General features: G+C 44.4%; 1 long non-coding RNA gene across 1 annotated transcript; it reads left to right on the top strand.

Annotated features, from left to right (window-relative positions):
* Positions 1-473: 473 nt before the first annotated feature.
* LOC308587712 lies at positions 474-4,327 on the top strand. Its single transcript, XR_014008518.1, has 2 exons — positions 474-585; positions 4,140-4,327. It is a non-coding gene; the product is annotated as an uncharacterized lncRNA (long non-coding RNA).
* The last annotated feature ends 1,122 nt before the right edge of the window (positions 4,328-5,449 follow it).

Consider the following 5,449-nt stretch of genomic DNA (forward strand, 5'->3'; position numbering starts at 1 on the left):
TTTATTTACAAACGGACACCTATATCTAGGTATGTATATTCTTGTATATAAACTTCCGCGGCCCACCCGCCCCATCCCTCCGCCAAGGGGCACGAGAGGAAGGCCACTGGGGGAGAAAGGCAGGTGAGGGCGGGGCGGGGGGCAGGGCTGCCCCCTGGGGAGAGCGGGGTCGAGAGAGAGTGGGCGGGAGAAAGAGAGAGGGCCAGCCTGGCTCGGCACGTCTCTGCTGGCCCAACGTCGCAGCGCCTCTTCCGCCCGTTTCCCTCCCCTTCCTGTCCTCTTGCCTCTCCTCCGGTGGCACCTCCTTCCGGTACCCCTGCCCTCGCCCAAGATGGCGGCAGCACAGGCTCTTCTGCCCGTTTCCCTCCTCTTCCTTTCCTCTTGCCTCTCCTCCGGTGGCACCTCCTTCCGGTACCCCTGCCCTCGCCCAAGATGGCGGCAGCACAGGCTCTTCCGCCCGTTTCCCTCCCTTTCCTGTCCTCTTGCCTCTCCTCCGGTGGCATCTCCTTCCGGTACCCCTGCCCTCGCCCAACATGGCGGTAGCACAGCCTCTTCTGCCCTTCCGTGCTAGGAGTGCAGAAAAAGGTGAAACTGCCAGGAAAAGGAGAGGATTAGTGTGTGTGTGAGTGAGTGAGTGAGAGTGAGACAGGGAGCATCCTAGTAGAGATGGAAGGGGAACCCAAGGGTCATCTAGTCCAACCCTCTGCAAAGAAGCTCAGAGCTACAATTCCCAGGTCTTCTTTGGGAATTCTATGGGAAGTAAGAGTTTCTACATTCATGAGCATTCACTTAGAGTGCGCTCATGTTTTTACCTTTTATTGAAAGCGGCCACAAGTGACTTGGGTGGAGTATAAATAATAAAATTATACTGCTCCTGCTGCTGTTCTTCTCTTACCCTAACTCACATCCAACCCAATACCAAACCTTAACCCTAGTGCTCACCCTAACTCAAACCTAATCCTCACTCTAACCCTAAACTTAACCCAAACCTAAGCCTCAGTCTAAACCCAATTTAACCCTAACCCTAAGTAATAAAATTATATTTCTCCTTCTGCTGTTCTTCTCTTACCGTAACTCAACCCCAACTTTAACTCCTAATCCTAATCCAACTCAAACCCAACTCTCACTGTAACCCTAACCTTTACCCAAACCTAATCCTAAACGCTTTGCTTCTTTTTGTGGTGTTTTGTGTTATTGTTTCATTTCGTAGGTCATGAGGCTTTCTTTGTTTCTTGTGGTGTTGCTTCATTTAGCAGTTTTTTAATTGGCTTTTGTGTTTCTTTTGGTATTGCATCATCTTCATAGGTTGTTTGGATTTCTGATTAATTTGCTTTGGATTTCTGGTAGCTCTGCTTCTTTATGATTTGTTTCTGTGTTTCTGGTGTTTTGGCTTGGTTATGCCAAAAAATTGAAGACATACCACCAGAAGCACAAAAACCAAGAAATATTCCCAAAATGAGGCAAAACCAGGAGACATGAAAACCAAGCCAAATCAATGGAAAAGAAACAATCTCACCCAAAACCGCAGAACCATTCAAAGTAAAAGAAGCAAAACAATTAAATGCAAAAAACAAGCAAAACCACCCCAAATTAAACAAATCAGCAGAAAACAAAAAAGCAGTAAAGCCACCAATTACAAAGCAATGCCACAAGAAACTGGAAACCAGTTTTTAAAAAGCAAAACCAGAAACTCAACAAGCATGCAATTTGTGGGAGTCCAAAAGCACTTCAAGCAACAGAAATTAACCAACACAGCATACTAGTTTTCACTTAGTCTTGGGTTTCTGGTGAATGTGCTTCGTTTGCAGCTGGCTTCATTTCTTTTCCATTGGTTTAGCTTGTTTTTTGGACTTTTGCTTTATTGCTTCTTTTGAGAAGTTTTCTTGTTTTTGCATTCTGGTGGTAATACTTTTGAATGCTTTGGGGGTTTCTGGTGAATCTGCTTTGTTTGGGGTTGGTTGGCTTCTTTGTCAGTTTCCATTGATGTTGCTTTTACATGGTCCTTCTGCTTCTTTTCAGTAGGTTTTTGTGTTTTTAGTGGTTGACTTCATTGTTGGAATGGTCATTAGACATTTCTGGTGGTTTTGCTTCATTTCTGGTGGTTTTCCTTTTATTCTTGGGATTATCAGATCTCATACAAATTAATATTCTCAAAGGTGCAAAACCCAAAAAACCTAGAAATGAAGCAAACTCACCATAAATCCAGCACCCAATCTGTTATGTACTAACCTTGGATCCTAGAATGCAACAACTGATTGGTCTTTTCCTGCAGGCCAATCAGGCTCCAAGAGGGAAGCAGAGTTAGCCAGTCAGACGGGACTCATTGTGTAAATAATGTATATAAAAGCCTGAGGTGGGGGGGGCAATAAAGAGCATGAAATACATACAAGACTCTGAGTATATTTCACAATTGTAATTTATATAAAAGAATCTATGAAACGAAAACCACAGAAAAAATTCAACATAATCCCAAAAACAAACCAGAAACAACAGAAACAAACCACATCCACCAAAGATGAGAAAACCAATTGAATAGAAATTCAAGAAACTCACGCAGTAAACATCTCAGGGAAAAGCAAAATCACCCCCACACCATGCAAAACCAAGGTTTAACTGGCTTTGGGGTTTCTGCGCAATTTACTTTCCCCCTCTTTTGGGGGGTTTCTGGTGGTATTTCTTCTGCTTCTCACATTTCTGCTTCTTTTCAATTGGTTTTGGGATTCTGGTGAATTTGGTAATGATTTGATTAAAGTCTCTGTCTGGCAATTTTCCTTTTTCATGAATTCCTTCCTTGTTGGGTTTCTGGTATCTCACTTTTGGTTTTCACATTTCTCTTTGTTTTGCTACGTTTCAGGTAGTTTGCTTACTTTTTGGAATTATCCAGTCTCATAAAAATGAAGCAATATCATTAGAAGCTTAAAAAGCATGGGAAAAAAAACCCCAGGCACTAACCCTAACCCTGAACGTCCACCTATCCCCTGCCCTAGCCCTAACCCTAACCCTGATATTCTGGTCATCCATCTTGGGGATAACAATCTGGTGAGGTAAATTCAGTTGAGATCACTAAATATCAGCTGTGCTTCCTCATCCCTGAGTTTATCATAGTTTGGTTTGGAATGTTGTAGAGGTGCTTATGGAGTGGGGGCAGCCTTCCTAAGAAGGTGGATGGGCAAGACATAAAGCTAATCATTCTACAACGATGTTTGTGTTTGAAAATGTGGGTGCTTATATCCCTCATGGCAGAATTATGTTCTGTGCCCCACAGTTGTATAGACCTGGTGGTATGCATCTTTCTGATTTGGGTTGTGACATGATTCTTAAGGATCTGCAAAGAGCTCTGTTTGAGCACTTGCGTGTTTGTGGGTGGAGGTGAACAAGCACACCTGCCCAGACTTACCAGTAATTTGATTTGGTTACATTGGTCGAATCTGACTAGTTTTGCCGATCCTCAAGTTGTTATATTTAATAAATACAACCTATTTATCCACTTTTGGTTGTCTTGACTCTTCCTCCTGATGTGCTAGGAACCACTCCGTTTGGGGGGCACTGCAAAACATGCGGTTTTTACTGCAAACATTTTGCCAGACTTTGGCCTTGATTTGGAGTGAATCAGGCAATGTTGGGTCTTGGGGTGACCTTATGACCCCTGTCACTTACTTGGTTTGTCGGGCAAAATGCTAAAAAAATTCTACAATGTCTGGCAAAATGCTACAAAACTTTTGCCAGACTTTGGACCAGTTTGGAGTGAACCGGACAATGTTGGGTTTTGGATATTAATTATGAACCCCGGTTTGATGTATCAATTACTCTATGGGGTGTTACAAAATGTGGGGGTTTTGCTGCAAAACTTTTACCAAACATCAGTTGTGATGGGATCCCAGATTTGGGGTTTTGTAGTTAAATGAAGCATTCTTTCAGTGCTTCTCGGGAAATGTGCAGTTTCCGTCAGATCAAACTAATACTACTGGATAAAATGATATGGTTGTTGATTATCAGACAGTTCTCCCATTTATCAAGGAAAACGTCTGTTATGGGTGGCTTTTGCTTGGTGTGTGTGACTGTTGACAGACAGATTTGAAAAGGAACACAGCTTCCTCTGTTTGTCTCACAGTAACTTACTGGCCTTTTTGATTATGCAGTTGGCTCGCCCAACACTTCCAGCTGGATTCCGAGGACAGGAAATGATTCTGCTAAAGGCTTTCTGTGAATATACCGGTAATTCCAGTTGATTTGTTTTAATGGTCACATAAAGGCACTTTCTTTGGTTATAAAATGATGTTGTGAGTCTTATATCTGAGCAGTCAATAAACTCCCTCCCCCACAGAAACGCTTGTCTTACTTCTTCTTCTGCTTAGCATCCATACTTACATGTTTGTTTAAAGAAAGACTAACCCCACCCCGAACCCCACCTCCAGCTTTCATTTTATTATTCTAGTGACTAGTCACTGTTCATAGCAACACTTGATTTTGTTCCTAGACAAACTGCCCTGAAAGACAGTTACTATGAACTACATGTGTCTTCTTGATATATAAGGTTGTTGCGAGTTTCTGCTGTTAACGGAAAAATCTGAGGGCTCCCTTGGACAAAAAGCAAAGACACCAACCAGGATAATAATAATAATAATAATAATTTATTATTTATACCCCGCCCATCTGGCTGGGCCTCCCCAGCCACTCTGGGCGGCTTCCATAAAAACCAAAAATACAGTAAAATGTCATACGTTAAAAACTTCCCTGAACAGGGCTGCCTTAAGATGTCTCCTGAATGTCAGGTAGTTGTTTATCGCTTTGACATCTGCTGGAAGGGCGTTCCACAGGGCGGGCGCCACTACCGAGAAGGCCCTCTGCCTGGTTCCCTGTAGCTTTGCTTCTCGCAGTGAGGGAACCGCCAGAAGGCCCTCGGCGCTAGACCTCAGCGTCCGGGCAGACTGATGGGGGTGGAGACGCTCCTTCAGGTATACTGGACCGAGGCCGTTTAGGGCTTTAAAGGTCAGCACCAACACTTTGAATTGTGCTCGGAAACGTACTGGGAGCCAATGCAGGTCTTTCAAGACCGGTGTTATATGGTCTCGGCGGCCGCTCCCAGTCACCAGTCTAGCTGCCGCATTCTGGATTAGTTGTAGTTTCCGCGTCACCTTCAAAGGTAGCCCCACGTAGAGCGCATTGCAGTAGTCCAAGCGGGAGATAACCAGAGCATGCACCACTCTGGCGAGACAGTCCGCAGGCAGATAGGGTCTCAGCCTACGTACCAGATGGAGCTGGTAAACAGCTGCCCTGGACACAGATTTGACCTGTGCCTCCATGGACAGCTGTGAGTCCAAAATGACTCCCAGGCTGCGCACCTGGTCCTTCAGGGGCACAATTACCCCATTCAGGACCAGGGAATCCTCCACACCTGCCCGCCTTCTGTCCCCCAAAAACAGTACTTCTGTCTTGTCAGGATTCAACC

Source organism: Podarcis bocagei, assembly GCF_964188305.1.
Source record: "Podarcis bocagei genome assembly, chromosome: 5".
Taxonomy (NCBI): domain Eukaryota; kingdom Metazoa; phylum Chordata; class Lepidosauria; order Squamata; family Lacertidae; genus Podarcis; species Podarcis bocagei.